Here is an 18,915-nt window from a genome sequence, read left to right on the forward strand (position 1 = left end):
AAGGTATGAAACATATGCAAAAGTTGCTTTCTTAGATTTTGATGTAATCTCAATAGTTCTCTAATTACAGTATACTGTATGTAAAAAAAAAATAAAAAAAATAAAGTACCAAAACTGAATGTAGTTTTCAAATGTGCACACAAAGTCAGTGTCACTCAGCTTGATGACATGGAGACTGTTGGTTTTCTCCATGTCCTTCAGCCATTTGTTTGCCTGACCCTGAGGATCAATCATCAAGGGCCACCTCCTCGCATTACTGCAGAGAAACAACATCTCAAGAGCCCTCCACAAGCACCATCAAGAATGTCCTGCCCATGACAAATCATCTCTGTCATATCCACATAAGAAATCAAGTGTTCTGACCACTGATTATAATGCAGAATGCTAACTAAACATTTATTTTCATCCAAAACTGGAATTAAATACTGCTACAGATTGCATATCTATATCTATTGCATATCTGTAATGTAAAATATTTTGGTTGTTATGAGATGAGGGAAATCCAGTATGAGGCCTAGAATGGATTATGCATGTTTATAGTGACTAATTAATGAGAATAAAGTTTTTCGGCATCAAAGCTGCTGGAATGAATCTTATAATATGCAAAAAATGGTTTTGTGTCCTCAAAACCTCCTGTTTACTTCCTAAGATAACATTTAACATATCTAAATCTACTTTGCCAGTAAAATGCAGTAAAAAAAAATGTTAGACTTAAAGTGACATATTGGCAAAAAACTCTCATGAGATGATGATTGCTTGTCAATGGAGAAGGTGTCTGAAGGGAGGCCAGCAATAGTCCAGCTGTGGATTTCCACTGGCTCAACTAGGGAGCTCATCAGGGACATGTTCTTGGAGCAGAAAATTCCTTTTGTCTTACACATGTCAATCCACTCTTCTGTAGCTCGCTGTAGAGGTCAGACAGGTAAAAACACACACGGCTCAAGAAAGACAACATCCAGAAGCAGTCCTATTCATAAGCATCCATTGATGTCTCAATCTACTGATATACAAAGGAAGCTTTTATGCTATTTGAAAAAAAAAAAAAAAAAAAAAAAAAATTCATAGATTCTATATTACTTGCTTGTTTCATCATAATATTTGTATTGTTCTGTAGACAGTACGATTATCATTCTGATAGCTTTATTTCTTGTTTAAATCTAATATAGACTTAGTACACACAAAGGAAATAAACTGCCTGGCATGTACCTGCACGAAAGCTTATGTAAAAAGACCCTCTGTTGGGAGAAAATATATTGCTTTCACAGAGGGGGGAAATATTAAACCTAAACTACTCCCTGTTCCCTGAGTGCTATTTCAAGCTCACCCTAGCATCTCTGGCATGGTACAAAGTATTTTCACTTAGTTCATTAATTTTTTATGGAGCCTGCTCTGTTGTATAAAGTAACCAGCTGACAACATACAAATAATGGCTATATAAGGATAGAAAAAACACTTTAATGTCACTCCACATGAGATGCATATAACTGTTATGAATATGAATATGTATTTCAGTCACATCACAGTGCTTAGACTAAAATATATTAGAAAACCAAACAAGGCTCAAGGATGTGTCAGTGAAATAAACTTCTTCCCTGTCTTTCAATGTTTAAAGTCACCATGAATTCAAAATTGACAAACCAAAAAAAGATTTTTTGGGATGTTGCTGTTTTTATTATAAAAATGTATCTTATATGTTGCTCCCATCCCCAAACCCTCTTCCCTATTCCCAAACTACCATCATTGATGCTTGAATCTTTACACTACGAATGAGAAATATCAGATTGTGTTGCAAGTGTCTGGAGTTTATTTATACTTTTTTGTGCAGCCGGAGATTTCTTGTGATGAACAGTTCTAGAAAGTGTTCTTCATTTATTATGTTTGGTGTATTGTGATTTAAAAAAATGTATATATATTGTTTTTTACTCACTTGTTTCTCATTCATCTGTACTGGCATTGGCACAATGGCTACTGTCTCATCATAAGCAAAGGCTGTGATGTGCTGTGTGCGTTTGTGGGCTGGTTATGTTGTAATTTTGACAGTTAGATAATTTTGTTCTCAAAACTTTTGAAAAGCTGGCCAGTATTGAAATCGCTTCTCAAGTTTTCCCAGAATGCAACTCTGACATGAGCAGCACAGTGGAAAGGAGTGTGTGTGTGTGTGGCTGTAAACTGAAGCCTATTGGTTATTTTAAAAATGGGACAAATCATTCGACATGTCCTGCCCCCAATTCTTTTTCAGTTCAAATGTTTCAAAACAGCGAATCAAACAGCATTCATCAAGGCACTTCAGTGCAACTTTAATAGGTCAGATGTTTACAAGATTTTTTTTAAACCTTTTGGCAATACTTTTTTTTTTTTACAAAAATATTAGATTTTAAAAAATGGCTATAAATGTTTACTTGTAAGAGTAAATTACTGTGTAAAAAAAAAAAAAAAAAAAAAAATTCAAATCACACAGCATTGTACGACCACAGAGTGAGGTAATACTGTTCCTATAAGCCCTTGCACTTGAATAATTTAATCATGTAAAAACATGGGTAATTATGGGGACATTTTATCACAGTTTAGTGTTGTTCATGTTGTTTTGTTGTAAATACACTAAATTGTAAATAAATACACAACATTTTCAATTTTAAGCAATTCTAGCAAATGAAAATGCCTGCTTAAGTTACCCCATATATAGGCCTTCTATGTTTTAAAACATTAATTTTTTTTTCTAACAAATTAAGTTCCTTTTTAAGGAGAGAAAATAAAATTATAGTCTTTAAGAGTTGGGTTTAGCAATTCGTTTGAATTACACTTAAAATATGTGCATGAAAATATACTTGAAAAAGGTACAATAGCTTTATGTAACAGTGCCACTGATCAGTGAACAGTGCTCTTTACTCATTTTTATCTGTATCAAAATGCGAATTAAAGTCAATGCAGACCTGAAGTAAATATAAATAGCGAATCTTCTTAACTAACCTTACATATATTTAACAATGCCTGTTTATTTTTTTACCTGCTGCCCTTTGATTTTATTGTGTGTTTCACTCGTAATTAATTTTGCATTCTTAAGCTGCGATGACAATTAAATTCCACCATACAACTGTAAATGACATAAATACATTAGCCATCAATCAATCTTTCTCTCTCTTGCTGATGTATTATTATTTAAACTGCATTGGAAAAACTACAACATAATGGACAAAAATAACAACAAATTGTAATGTTAATTTAATTAATTTAAATGTAATATTATAATGATGAACATGCTAGGGTTACTTATACACATGTTCAGGAAATATTATATGCATACGGGTCAGTTTAGGAGCATTGACTGTTCTGACCAGTATTTCATTTGGGCTACATTTAAAATACCATCTGAACAACCTTACAAAAAAAATGGGATTTGAGTAGAAAATCTGATTTGGGCCACATTCAGCAGCGCTGTCAATGTAGCCTTTGTGTTTTGTTAAATCAACCAAAAACAGTGGTGATGGAAAAAAACAAACAAACAAACAAAAAAAAAAAAACCCCACACATTCTGTCAAATAATTTTTACAGAAATTGTATGGTATTTAAATGGCAAATTCTTAAGGTTGACTAACTGAAACCTCACTGAAAGGTCATTATTCATTAACATTTCAATAACATGCCTGACATGAGAATTGGATTATTCTATGTGTTGGCACACCTGTCTGTAACTTGAGGTAAAGGCACTCAGGTAGGCCACAACAGCTGCAGAGATGAGAATGTCTCCTGTCAGGTTGTTGTAGAGTTCTGTTTATTTATGGCCTAAACCTGAGTGTGATGTGAAATTCCTGACATGAAGTGATGATTTCACGTCTAGCGATCTCTTAAAGTTGACCACATTTATATCCACATCAGCGATTAAGGTTATTATCTGGTTAAGACTTTATTCTGAAAAAGTTTCAATGCTCCATACAGGTTTAAATGCTCCACAGAGTATTCATCTATTAGGAATATTCCTGCTTATGTAAAACAAAGAAAATGAAAATTGCTCTGTCTTTTTTCTTCTTGTTCTTCTTTAAATTCTGCTTAATTTGAGAATGTTAAGTGTTCTTGAGCTCTGAAAAGGCGCTGCATAAATTTAACATTATTATTATTATTTATTATTATTAAAATAAATAATGGTGTCTTATCGTAAAAATGCCTGAGAGACTTAAGGGACTTTCACCTGTTTGTAGGCTATGCTGATTTATTATATTTATTTTAATGTTTGAATTTGTATTTATTATTCACTGCAAAATGTGTGCTTGACATTTCACATTTTGCTTGACACCTCCTGCCTCCAGAATAATGTTGTTATACGAACAGACAAACAAAAATTCTGTTTCAGGCAGATATTAATATCAGAAATACTAAGAGAAACCAAAGTCAACAACATATTCCACAGTTAATGTGGCCAACAAATGCAGCTTCATCTGATAAGAAAAAAAAAATTACATTATAATTTAAATAAATAATAAATTGTATAATAATACTAATACTGATAATAATAATAATAATAATAATAATAATAATAATTATTATTATTATTATTATTATTATAATTATTAGGCTATTATTATGAAAAAGCATACACAAGGCATATTTTATCAATAGAAACTATAAACGTAAGAGTAACATTAAAAATGGCCGTTTCATTTAGTTTTAACGCACTTCCGGTTTAAGCCCCGCCCACACCCTGTTCTATCTGAATACAGAGACAGATACAGATAATTTTGTCATATGAACAAATACAGATACAGATAATGGCTACGCTGCACACCCCTAATGCTAACACTCTACAATAAGTTATATTTGTTTACATTATTTAATTAATTAGGTATCATGAATTTACAATGAACCATCGTTTTTACAGTATTTAGTAATCTTGTGAAGGGGCCGGGTTTACCCCTGTCTTTTCTGCCTTTTGATGAGTTGAATACATTCACTTTTTGTTGTTATAAACAATTGTTATAATCAAAAGGTAATCAAAGTGTTTTTAATCATGTGCATTTATTCCGGTTATGTTATGATTATGAATGTTACAGGTAATTTGTTTATTTGATCTCTGAGGGGTGACTGAGGGTCTGACCTATGTCAGGAATGCAGTAACAGTGCTTGCTCATTTAACCTGGCTCTCAGAGAACAGGCATATATGTGAGTTGTAATTAATTCATTGACAATAGATCAAATTAATTAAGAGACTTATTTATTTATAAGTCACTTATATACCACGTGTATTTTCTGACACAAATACATTCATAACATTCATTACTTAATGTATATGTTTGCTTAATTTTGCTCTATTGTATTTGGACAACTATCCCTCACATTTGTTCCAGCTGGATAAGCCTGTGTCCCAGTGAGGCCTGACTCAACCTTGAGGGAAAGATAGCCCTCTGTTTTGTTCTGTCAGATGATGTCATTGCAGGCACTGTTTGGAGTTTTGAGTCATGTGACTTAGCCAGAGGAACTGAAGAGAAGAGCACTCTCAATTTATTATACACTTCTGACCCTTATCTGATGACCCATTGAGACTTAGTGGCTCTGAATAATCAGTGTTATGACTCTAAATTTGGTGTAGATCAACAGTTCACCATGCTTAGAATGTTTCCATAATTATCTGTACTGTTCCCCTATTAGAATTATGTACTTGTAAGAGATGATGTCAATACATTTGCATATGCCTATAATTACTGTTGTTTCGGTAATCCAAGTTAGTTCGAGGTTAGATCCTCAAGCCATTTTCTCTTTCTGTCTTTTGCCTTTGGAAATGTGGAGGACTTTGTCTTCAGTAAACTCTCTCTCAACTGACTGAAACTCAACTTTGACTCCTGTTCATCATTGTTCATACTGTTCTCTTTACTAGGTATAGCTGTATTCCCCAACACTTGGTTAATAATAATTAATACGTTTATGTTAACAATTGCATAACTAATATTCACGAATACAATCTTATTGTAAAGTGTAACCATTTATAACCCTTGTGTCCATTTGTATATGGCTACACATAGTAGTATTACAATATCACCACTTTTCACATTAAACAAAATGCTAAATGGTTATGCTTTAGAAGAGAAAGTTGGATATGACTGTCTTTATATAAAGAATTTATGACCATAAATTAATGTTTACTACACTAACATCCCTCCAAATAAAGCATTTAATTGACTGTGATTCACTAGTGCTCAATCCCTCTTTCATCAAAGATAAATATGTCTTTTAAACCACAGTCTTTGTGTGAAATGACAAAGTGAGCCTGCAGAGCTACTGCAGAGTGGATGGTACTCAGTGGTTGGGCACTAAGCTGACAGCACAAAGTTCCGACAGCTATACTCGCACCCAACCCAAAGCATCTTTTGCACTTCTTTTTGCACTAATTATATGTGACATTGGTGCATCCAGAGCCATGACACTGTATGCTTCTTGAGAGAACCAAAGAAACTGATTTCACCATCGTTCCCATGCATTGTAACTCATATTCCAAAATGAGAAACAATTTAAAAGAGACTGTTCCAGTGGAGCTTCGGGGAACAGTGGAACAGATTGTCTCGGGTGCATTCAAGTGCCTTTATTCTGGACATGCTTGAGAGAGCATGGTATAAGCAACTTCTATCCTCTGATAGGGAAAACAGACAACCTGAATTACAAACATGGAGAGAAGGGGAGAAAAAGTACAAGAAACATGAAAGGACGTGAAATAGGACAGAAGACGGCAGCATGGCCATGGTGATGCTTGGTTTACCCAAAGACTCCGCAAACTGACAGCTAGTCTCCATAGATGAATGAGAACAGTGTGTGTGTGTGTGCATGTGAGCACCTGTGTTTTTGTGTAGGTTTAGAAACAAAAGCTTCACTCTTACATCTTCAAAGTTCGAACATAAAAATGTAAACAAAGAAGAAAAGGAAAACATTCCCTCAGCTCCTCTTGATGTAAAGATACAAACTAAAATCCTTTGAAAGAGAAGTTATGTAAACAAACTTCCAGCAAAGAGGGAAGACTGATATTCTTAGGGTTGGGCTGTACTGGAAGAGAAGTAATATAAAAATAGAGACAGAAATACTTGAAAATGGTGTGATTAATACACAAGCCTTCATGAACAGTAAGTAATGCTTTGCCGATTGTCAAAATCTTGTGTATCATCGGCGATTGTGACTTGCATTCTCTACTTACCTGATTCTCAAGGTCAGCCTTTTTGTTCTTATTGGCTTCAAGGGTCTCCTGAAGTTTGGCCAGTTTGGCCTGACCTCTTTCAAAGCAGCCTGTTACTTCTGGAGGCCTTCCATTGCAACCTTCTGTTTCTCCTCTGCCTGCACCAGCTTCACTTTCTTAGGGTCCGCTATCTTTGCTACTCTGTGAAGGAAAAAGAGAAATGACAAAAGATTGTGCCATTTTTTGTTGTTGTTGTTGTTGCATATTTTGTACTATTAAAAGAATAGTTCACCCAAAAATGATAATTATCTCATCATTTACTCATCTGTATGCCGTCTCAAACTCGTATGACTTTCTTCTGTGGAACAAAAAGAAAGATTTTTTTGATGGAGATATGATGTGTTTACATCCACACAATGCAAGTCAATGGGGTCCAACACTTTTAAGCTCCAAAAAGGACACAAATCCAGCATAAATGTAATCCATACAACTCAAGAAGACATGATTTAAACCACTTAAGTGATACGATTGTTTTTGGATGAGAAACAGGCTAAAATGTAACTCCTTTTTCACTATAAATCTTCACATCTGCAGTCTTCTTGGTGTGATCATGATTTGAAGCTCTCTTACATTCCTCACACTTGATGCATGCGCAGAGCTTTTGTACAGAGCGTGTACATGCACAGAGCACAAGGAAGTGTAATCGTGCTTTTAACATGATCACGCCAAGGAGACCGCAAGATTTATAGTGAAAAAGGAGTTTCATTTTGGTCTGTTTCTAACCCAAAACAGATTGTATCGCTTCAGAAGACATGGATTAAACCCTCGAGTTGTATGGATTACTTTTATGCTGCCTTTATGTGATATTTGGAGCTTGAAAGTGTTGGACCCTGTTGATGTGCATTATATGGACAAAAACACCTACTGTTTCCTTCAAAATATCTTCATTTGTGTTCGGCAGAAGAAAGAAAGACATATGAGTTTAAGACGGAATAAAGGTAAAGAAAAAAAAGATGAGCAAATTATGATTTTTGGGTGAACTATTCCTTTAGTTTTCTTACTACCAGTGTGAGTGAAACTAAACACATAACTTCACATCAATGATTTTGTATTTGAACTGTGAAATGTCACTTTTATGTATAATCATTGTTAATTAGACACCCACATCATAAGTTTTGTTTTGATGTACTTGCATCTGTTTTTTCTTGTAAAGCTCTTCAAGCTTATGAAAAACACTATAAAAATTCAACATTATTATTGTTAATAATATTATTAGTGGTAGTAGTAATAGTAGAAGTAGCATCATATGAAATAGCTTGAATTATGAATTAGGTTTGGTATAATTCACTTATCGTAGGAGTCCATAGCACACACCCATTTACAGAGACCCTTTGCAGCAGTGGAGGCTGTACAGATCTTCTCTGGCACAAAGTCTGGGTTGGTGATGCATTTGTTGCGGATGACGCTCATGTAGTTGGGTTGGATATTGTCCTTGTTGTACTCGTGAGGACTCTGGAGAAACTTCATATCCCCCAGCAGCTTCTTCGTTGGGCTCCAGAAGTCCTCCGCCTTCTTTCCAGAGCCAGAGGGGTCTGGGATACGGTCTGGTTTTATGCCCTTCAGGATGCAGATGGCTTCCATAACCAGCTTGACACCAGCAGAAGGATTCTTCATGGATTTAACCACAGTTATATCCTACAAAGGGTTACAGATTGATTGGTATGGAATAGTTTGAAGAGTACCAGTACATACAAAGAGCATTCCACTAAGAAATGTATAAATCTATATAGAAAGCTTAGCTAAAACACTGCTGCTATTTATTCTCATTAGTAATCTCATTAGTATTTGTAGATATTCATGATTAACGCTTACACATACATTTTTGTACTTTTGGGAAGACAATGAAATGAAAAAATTATCATATTCATAGCATCCAAAAACTTAAGCTCTTTTACATATGTAGAGTTTATGGATGTACAGATCTTTACAAATCCTCTCATGAATGGTTGAAACAGAAATTTCTCTGGAACCTTTACAAGAAAACTGCTGTTACTAGAAAAATCAGACAAAATCCAATAAAAGGACTTTTCTTTATCAGTAAATGATGGAAAAACTTTGTCCGAGAATGTCCTTTTTAAGGCATATTTAGGTATAAATTAAATCCAAATGGGATTAATATAAGTACAATAATTTCCACTCTTTGTTATATAGCTGAATTTAATAATCATCAAAGTTCAGCAAGTACAAAAAATAAGTGAAAACTGTTGACCTTGGATTTGATAAATCATTCTTGAATGCATTTTTTCATTAAAAAAAAAAAGGTTTTACTAACAATTTACACACAAACTTGTTCTGCTTGTGTTTCATGAATAAGGCCCTACATACATGGATATTGTTAATTCAAATGTATGAAAATGTATGCGTGAAAGAACCACACTTTACAAACAAATACCTATGAACGTTAATTAAATTGCATTGATTCACTTCTTATTGCATGCTAAAATGTGTTTCTATGTCCAAAACATTATCATGTTTCACATGGAATGTAAACTTGTAAATGTTAATGCTCTTGGTTGCTATGAAAGTTATGGAACAATAATTTTGCATATAATAAGATGCACAAAATGTCTGTTGGATTGAGGTCAGAGCTTTGTGATGGCCACTCCAATACCTTGACTTTGTTGTCCTTAAGCCATTTTGCCACAACTTTGGAGGTATGCTTGGGGTCATTGTCCATTTGGAAGACTCATTTACGACTGAGCTTTAACTTCCTGGCTGATGTCTTGAGATGTTGCTTCAATATATCCACACAAATTTCCCTCCTCATGATGCCATCTATTTTGTGAAGTGCACCAGTCCCTCTTGCAGCAAAGCACCCCCACAACATGATGCTGCCACCCCCATGCTTCACGGTTGAGATGGTGTTCTTCGGCTTGCAAGCCTCACCCTTTTTCCTCCAAACATAACAATGGTCATTATGGCTAAACAGTTAAAATTTCTGTTTATCAGACCAGAGGAAATTTCTCCAAAAAGTAAGATCTTTGTAACTTGCAAACTGTTGGAGCAGTGGCTTCTTCCTTGGTGAGCAGCTTTTCAGGTTATGTCAATATAGGACTCGTTTTACTGTGGATATAGATACTTGTCTAGCTGTATCCTCCAGCATCTTCACAAGGTCCTTTGCTGTTGTTCTGGGACTGATTTGCACTTTTTGCACCAAACTACACTCATCTCTAGGAGACAGAATGTGTCTCCTTCCTGAGCGGTATGTTGGCTGCGTGTCCCATGGTGTTTATACTTGTATACTATAGTTTGTACAGATGATTGGAAATTGCTCGCAAGGATGAACCAGACTTGTGGAGGTTCACAATTTTTTTCTGAGGTCTTGGCTGATTTCTTTTGATTTTCCCATGATATCAATCAAAGAGGCACTGAGTTTGAAGGTTGGCCTTAAAATACATCCACAGGTACACCTCCAATTCAGTACACCTCCTATCAGAAGCTAATTTGCCAGTTGTCTTAAGGCTTGACATAATTTTCTGGAATTTTCCAAGCTGCTTAAAGGCACACTTAACTTAGTGTATGTAAACTTCTGACGCACTGGAATTATGATTTAGTCAATTAAAATTGAAACAGTTAGATGTTCTAAACATGTTGGGGGCAGTGGTGGCTCAGCAGTTAAGGCTCTAGGTTACTGACCAAAAGGTCAGGGATTCAAGCCCCAGTACCACCAAGATGCCACTGTTGGGCCCTTGAGCAAGGCCCTTGACCCTATCTCCTCCAGGGGCACTGCATCATGGCTGACCCTGCACTCTGACCCCAGCTTAGCTGGGATATGTGAAAACAAATAAATTTCACTGTATATATGCAAAAAATGTGTGTATAACATGTGACCAAAATAAAGGTTTCTATTCTAAATGACTTGTCAAAACTATTGCTTGCTAATATTAAATCTGTGGAGTGGTTAAAAAATTAGTTTTAATGACTTCAACTTATGTGTATGTAAACTTCTGACTTCAACTGTATATGCTGGAGGAAGGCGAGCTGCAATCACACTATCTAGGTCTGTTAGTCCAATTTTTAATTTTCTAATTTTAGTTGGACTATTATTTCATTTGGACTGAAGCGTTCGCATGATATTTAAAAAAAAAAAAAATATTGTTTTAGTCTGACTGCAATCAAACTTTTATGCTGATGTAAATATACTGTACTGATTGTGATATACTCTTTCTAGCGTTTTTAAATGCAAGAACATGTTCTGTGTAAATAGCTCCTTACACTTAAACACATAGGGATTCTAAAACAATGTCTCTCAGAGCAAGATGCCTTACTCTCTTCTGCGCTGCAGTAGGTGTTTGAACATGGAGATGAGCTCCAAGTATGAGGCTGGTGTGACGTAGTTGCAGCTCAGAGAGCAAATGCAGAGAGATTGATGGTGGAGGTGTGGATGCTCTTATACATGTTGATGCAGCCAGCTCGAGTGCTGTTAGTTAGTTCAACATCCTTCAGAAAATGAGTTGCCACAGCCTGCAGTGCATCTTCCGGCCAGCTCTGTTAGTGGAGGGTGGGGTTTAAACATAACAATCCATCACATTTTTAATCTTTGGCTAAATTGAAAATTAAAACATTTGGTCAAAAATGGTGACTAAAAGATTCATAAATATGGTTACTCTCCAATCTTTGACAAAATAACGATAATTATGTGAAATTATTTTACTTTTCCTCTCTGGTGGAACGATATTCCCAACCCTACCTGAACGGCTGATTCTCTTGCAACTTAAAGAAATATCTAATAATGAAACTGAAACTGATGTTTGAGCAATTTAGGAACTTTGTATGGCAACTGTGCTCATGATATTGTCACCTTAGTATAAATTGCTTGTGTTAAATTCCTCATTTGTAAGTTGCATTGAATAAAGCTGAATGAATACATGTAAAATGTAAATATAAATGAAATGTATTGTATTACATACATATTACACATATGTTTTAGGGAGTCATCCAGTGTTAAAGATTGGAATAAAGATGCTTCTCATATACAGCAACGAGATTAGGAACTTCACTCATATTTAACAAGTTACTCACATCCTCAAATTATTCCATTTTAGAGAAAAGTGACAGAGAAAAGAAAGACTCCATGAGTGTCACCAGATGTGGACTTTTGCATAATGAGTTTAAGGTCATCACAGCACTCTGGTACACCGTAACTCTTGGAAATCTCCACCTGGAAGAGTTTGGCTTCAGCCATGTGGGCGGCCAGTCAGGTCAGCGATTGACGGCCGCTCCCTCCAACTCTCACTAAGAGAGCGTGACCATGAGGCTGTTTGAGAATGCGGGAGATGCGACAGACATGTTCAATGGCAAATCGGAAAAGGACGAGATTCATGGGAGCCCTGATGATGTTGTTGTACTCTTCAAGATGGGCCTTAATCACCTGACGGAGCTGCTCGGAGTCACTCACCTTGCGTTAATTGCGGTCCTCACCCTTAGGGTCGTGGAAATCACAGAACATGAGGCTCCGAAGGTCATCTTTAGTTACACACCCAAGTCACTGTCCAGATGCTTGAAGAGCTGATGGAAGTCTTCTTTAAGATGAAACTTGGATACTTCCTGCAGGAAGCCCACCATCCACGCAAAATCAGTTGGGTGAACTAAATGGTCATAATACAGCCTCAGGACCTGCATTAATGGATTGACAGATCTCAAAATGTCAGTTTATCTTTTAGCAAGATCAGTTTAGCTAATATTCGGCCTACAATTCGGTGCAGTATTTACTGTCCTATCATATGTTGGGTCGTGACAGGCAGATCCCCTGGATGATGTGGAAGAAATCTCGCAGATTGAAGAGGTAGTAGGATTTAGTTGAAGTTGGCAGGAGGTTCTTAGTGGCTTCCTGATACATAGACATGGTGGCATTGACGATCTGGAAGGTGACGCTGGCAAATGGTTTGGGAAATGGAAATCTGAAAGAAGGTTAAAAAAGAAATTTAAAAAAAGGAAATTTATTTATTTATTAATCATATTTGAATAAAGCATCACTACCTTATGGTTAAGTGCCAGTCCAGAATTCTTGAGAATATGGTGAACATGGTTTTGTCGTCAAACTCATTAATGGTCACTGTGTTGAAATGATGTAAAAAGCCAGGAGTCACAAGGTTCCTACCTCCACTTGCACATGAAAATGGACATGTATAACATGGAAAGTCATGCCAGAAATGTCAAACGGTATCCAGTGTCCAATATTAGACTTCTTGCTAAGTCCATCCTATGATATCATGTTTAGATATCATGTTTACTTGGTTTGCTACGACAGAAATATAAATATCTCAAAGTTGCACACAAAGCATGATCCACTTCCTAAAGCATGACAGTCTTAATTTACTGTCACCATCGATGTTTAATAACACTGTAAAAATGTTTTGTCAGGTAATCTAAAAATGAGCTTCATGTGGTAACATCTACACAAACTGGTTGTATTCAAATTTAAAAATGCTATTAAAATGACTAAAACATCTGACTACATTGGGTTACACCAACAAAAGTAAATGATAAGGCTTAGATTTGGCCAAAAATCGCACTTTAAGGTAACAACTGCACGTTTTCACTTTGTACAGTAAATGTTAAACAATGAATGGGGTGTTATCCAATAGTATTAGATGAATGACTGACTGATTGATTTGATTGATCTTCTTTATCTTCATGATTTAAGTTTACCCCCATGGTCTGTTTGTGTGTGCATTTGCTCTGAATAGAAAGTATTAGTATGCCTGTAAAAGTATATAATTTACCACATGAACTCACTTGGAGGACCCCTGGCACACATGATCTGGATGTCCACCAAGTTGATCATGGAGCAGTCCTTCAAGTCATACCAGTTTCAGTGGTCCAGCCACTGCTGCAGGAGCTCCACTGGAGGCTGTGCTCCATAGGCTTCCCTTGCTGGCATGTTCATATCATCCACAAACACCACCTGATCAAAGTAATCGAAAAGAGTCAAAATAAATGACTAATAAATGTATTGTGTTCATTTTTTAACACTACTGTAATCTGATGCTTTGTCAACCATCTCAGGGATGGCATTAAATTGTTGTATTCCATAGTTGTTTCTCAACCATCATCCATTGTAATCACGAGTGTTTCTTTTAATTAGTCAAATTTAATTTTCCGAAGATTCACTTTGCAGCCAGAGTTTCAAGCTCAAATTATGGTCATAAATGAATTTTAAACTGGAAATAAGAATTGCTACATTTAATTTGAATGAGACTGAATCATAACTCTACAGCAACAACAACAACAACAACAACAATAACAACAACAACAACAACAACAACAACAAAAGATTTTTAAAGCAGTTTTGACAGTGTACCATTTTCTTTCCCAGGGGAGGGCCAAAGACTCCTTTCCTTCTCTTGTTGAGTTTAGACAAAATGAAAAGTTGATCAACAGAGGACTGTACACATCCTTCTTCAGACAATTCAGTAAAAAGTCCTGTGGTGGATTAGGTGACACTTCATGAATTAGTTTTTGGCACTTGATTATTTCTAGTTGGTACAGATGTTGCAGAACAATTCATTTTTTTTAATCAGTGATCAAAGTGTGAGACAAGAGTCTTTCTATTCCAATGTCTATTACTTACCATTATAAGAGATGCTGTAAGTACACAAGTCTATGAAAATAGTTTTCTATAAACTTTTCTAATATACAAATATTAGAAAGAAATACAGATGAGGTTAAAAGGATGACATCTTTTTAAATTCCAGTAAAATTCAAAACTGACCTAAAGATGAAAACTAACCTCATGCACAACCAATATAAAACACTTATTATGGATCAAATGTTGACTAATTAATGTAAATATATGCACATTTCAGAGAGACCTCACTCATTAGAGTTTGAAGAGCTGTTCCACTTGTGGCTGACACATACAATCACTTTCTTCCTTCAAAACTCTGTGACAGAGCCACGTGGCCAAGTGTAAAATGACAATTTAATCTTAATGTTTTAAATGAGGGTGATGAAGTCATCAGCACCTGCAGGCCTTTCACACTCACGACATAGAGGCTTTGAGGGTCATTCAAGCATTTTCCACATTTTTGCCAAAGATTCATGAGGGGCAAATTAAGAAAAAATAAATAAATAAAAAAATCTAAATAAAATGGAAAAAGCAGGGTTATATAAAGTGTGTGGGTGCAATAACATATGATTCAGATTAGATTGATTTGCATAAGACTTTTGGACAACATTCTCATTAGAGCTGAAGTGTGTATAGGTATTCTGAACACTTCCCCTGTCTGTCAGATAAACAGATAATCCTGCCTCTGTCGTTAATTGAGCCAATGATTCTGTGTCAGGCTGATGGAAAACTCAAACAAACAGAGCAATGCTTTGACAATGCCAGTGTTTAAACTCTTCAAGAAAACAACCTACAAATGGCTTACTTAGTTGTCTCTGCATAATGAGTTTGGAAGCAGTAAGTATTTTAACATTGAAAAAATTACACACTTCAGCTTTAATCCTTACAGTACATAACACTAACCCATTCTGATCTCTAAAAATAACTTCCCCTCCATAGAGGAAATGTCACCATTGAACACTTTGCCCTTTTAAGCACTTCCACTATGGAACTTCCAAAGTTGTGACTGAGGAGATTGTGTGTTAATGACACAAGTGTGTGTATGTAAAATGAAAGCACAATGAGGCAGGTAATTGATGAGGCTGTTTGGCTGATGGATCTCCAGCCTGGTGACTTTCGAACCGTACCACCGACCAAAATAGAAGTGTTGCATGTGTTCCTTTCTCTCTGGAAAAAGGGGGTGAGTGCACAGTAGGCCACATTTGGTCTCGAGCTGTTGACACATTTATCACAGTCTGCTGACATACCATCCCACAGCACACACACAAACACATACTCGTGTGTGGGTACATTCGTATGTGCTTGTTCACACTGTCATATGAGCTGTTTATATCATTCTCAGCTGGTTTGAAGGTAGTTTTATTATTTATTTATTTTTACAAATGACAATTAGAATAACAGAAATAACATTTCAGAATTTCAGTATTTGGTATATCACCCATTTGCTTTAAAGACAGAATACTCTCGAGCTGGCATCCAGATATGATTTGAGAATGTTCCAAAGACTTTCTTGTGTGCTTCTATGGAAAGAATGGAAAGGAAATCTGACCAAGATTGTCAATGTGGACTCAGATTTTTGTTTTGAACAGCACTGTATATTCCTGACTGGAAAGCCAAACTAACTCATTGGAAGACTGATGTTCACTGTGGTAAAAATGCACTGAAACACTCACTAGAATGTTAACACTCTTGCCAGTTCATGTGGGACCGACAAAGATAGTGGGCTTCTGATGAGTGATGAGAAGCTCCATGAGGGCAGTGTAGCGAACAGTGTTCTCCGTGGGCACAATTATTTAGTTGAACTGCACATCTTTGGGGATGGGGGGCACAGGCTTTAACTCCTCATTCCACAACACCCATCTGCCTGAAACCTGTAAGAGCATCAGTGCTCATGTAAGCCATTTTCACAAGGTTATTGGCTCTATAAAAATTAATAAATAAAACTTTTTGTTTTGTTATAATTTATTTTTAAAAAATGTTCCTCAGTGACATAGGCAGTTTGAAACTAAAGTGTGTATTAAACTGTTAGTTCACCCACAAATTCAAATGCAATGAAAGTGAAGGGTCACTGAGGCTAACATTCTGCCTAACATCTCCTTTTGCATTCTGCAGAAGAAAGAAAGTCATACACATTTGGAACAACATGAGGGTAAATAAATGATGACAGAATATGCATGTATGGTAAAAATAGAGCAAGTCAAGTTGGCATTTTTAATCCTGAACCAAGCTAGACATCTTAATTGTACAAATGCTCTCTAGAAAGTTAACCTTAAGGGCTCTCAGATGAGATGAGGTGCCTTAAAGGTGCATAGTTTGCAGTGTTGTGGAAAAGTGGTGTAGATAATTTAAGCCCACTAAAAATATGTAAAACGTGTTATTTATATATTTTTTCTATTAAAACAGAAGCCCTAGAGCATGACATCATATTATGTAGCAAGGTCTGAAGAAATTTTACAAGCTCAAATCCTAGTGAGACTGCACATTTACTCTTCAGCAAATGAGTTGCAGCTGTAAACTATAAGTGTTTACGAGCAGGAGAACTATAGAAATGTAAGCAAAACTTCCCAAAAGAGCCCAATTTGTATTGAATACATTTCCTGACCTCTTTGAGGAAGCGGTATTCATAAATCGTGCCCTCAGTGGATAACAGCACTGTCAGCTGCTTGGTGGGTGGCTCCACATGTTCTAGAATTCCATGGCGTGTGCGTGTCTCTTCACGGAGACCTCCTGCCAGCATCTCTCTCACCAAACCATCAAACTTTACCTGTCCAGCTTCAGTACAGCTTGCCCCAACTGACCAAATGAGGCAGAAAACAAAGATGCCCTTTATGCGAGAGAGAGAGAGAGAGAGAGAGAGAGAGAGAGAGAGAGAGAGAGAGAGAGAGAGCGAAAGTGGAACAGTTAAGACAGAACCTGCTACAGCGTTCAGGTTTAAATTCCCTAATCTTTTTGTGTGTGTGTGTGCTTTTGTTTTTATAGTATGTAGTGGGAGACGTCAAAGCTATTGGTTGATGTTAGACTAACAAACAGCTCAGTATTGTCTTACTGTTGATCGTAATTCAATAAATTCATTTATAGGTATGATGTTATTATTATTATTATTATTATTATTTTATTAATAAATGATCTTAATCATTACTATGTTCACTGCTCCGTTTAATCACTGCATCCCACTGCTGACCTTCCCATGTCTGGTAATTAAATTATTTTTAACTATTCCTTTACAAACTCAATTCCACCTTTAGATCAATCTTCAGCAAAAAATGACAATCAATACAAACACTGCTGGCATTGATTTGGGACAAAATGCTTTGTGCTCTTTAGGCATAAAAAAAAAATAAAATAAAAAAAAAAAGCGCTTTCAATTTGTGTGCAATACACTGATGACCAGCTGAGAGGAAGCAAATAAAGTCATTCCTATCTAGGGGGGTGGAGGGGGGTGGTTGGGGAGCTTTTCCAAGCATTGATCCTGTAAAAGCTAATCAATGAGACTCGCCGTCCAGGTTGGCAATTTCTGATCCACTGATAAGATCTCCGACTCAGAGGAGAAGGTGGAGAAAGATTATTACCTTTATACGAGGAATGCAGACATATTGACTGACTTCAGCAATACTTCAGACAACACAAAAGATTGCGAAAGTTGCCTTCGGCCAAAAGATGACATATCAGGGCAGTAAAGCTAAGGTATTTGTAAGAAGCAATCAATATCATGTATTGGCAGTGAATCACACAAGCAATAAAAACTTCCTGCAAGTAAAACTCAGTGAACTAAATGTTGATTGGTTAACCACGAGAGCTGATAACTCAAACGAATGAAAAGATGAGGTCCTTGAGATTATGCAGTCTCACTGTATCCATGTATTATGACATCTGTTCTGCATATCTATACTTACTATCTCTTTATGGGTCAGATTTATTGACACAAGTGTTAAAATTCTGGCACATATAATTTGATCACTATTCAACAAGATTTTTACATTTTGTGGGTGGTTGCGATAGCATTGTTATGTGGTTGCTAAGGTGATTTTAGTGGGTTTTAGCTCATTGCTTTGTGGTTGCTAAGGTGTTTTTAGTGGGTTTTAGCTCATTGCTTTGTAGTTGGAAGGGTGTTCTGGGTGGTTGCTTAATGGCCCAAGAC

General features: G+C 36.1%; 1 pseudogene; it reads right to left on the reverse strand.

The window, feature by feature from the left end:
- LOC127448003 (dynein axonemal heavy chain 7-like) overlaps positions 1–18,915 on the reverse strand; it is a 105,378-nt pseudogene that overhangs the window by 24,314 nt on the left and 62,149 nt on the right.

This window comes from Myxocyprinus asiaticus, chromosome 11, assembly GCF_019703515.2.
Source record: "Myxocyprinus asiaticus isolate MX2 ecotype Aquarium Trade chromosome 11, UBuf_Myxa_2, whole genome shotgun sequence".
NCBI lineage: Eukaryota > Metazoa > Chordata > Actinopteri > Cypriniformes > Catostomidae > Myxocyprinus > Myxocyprinus asiaticus.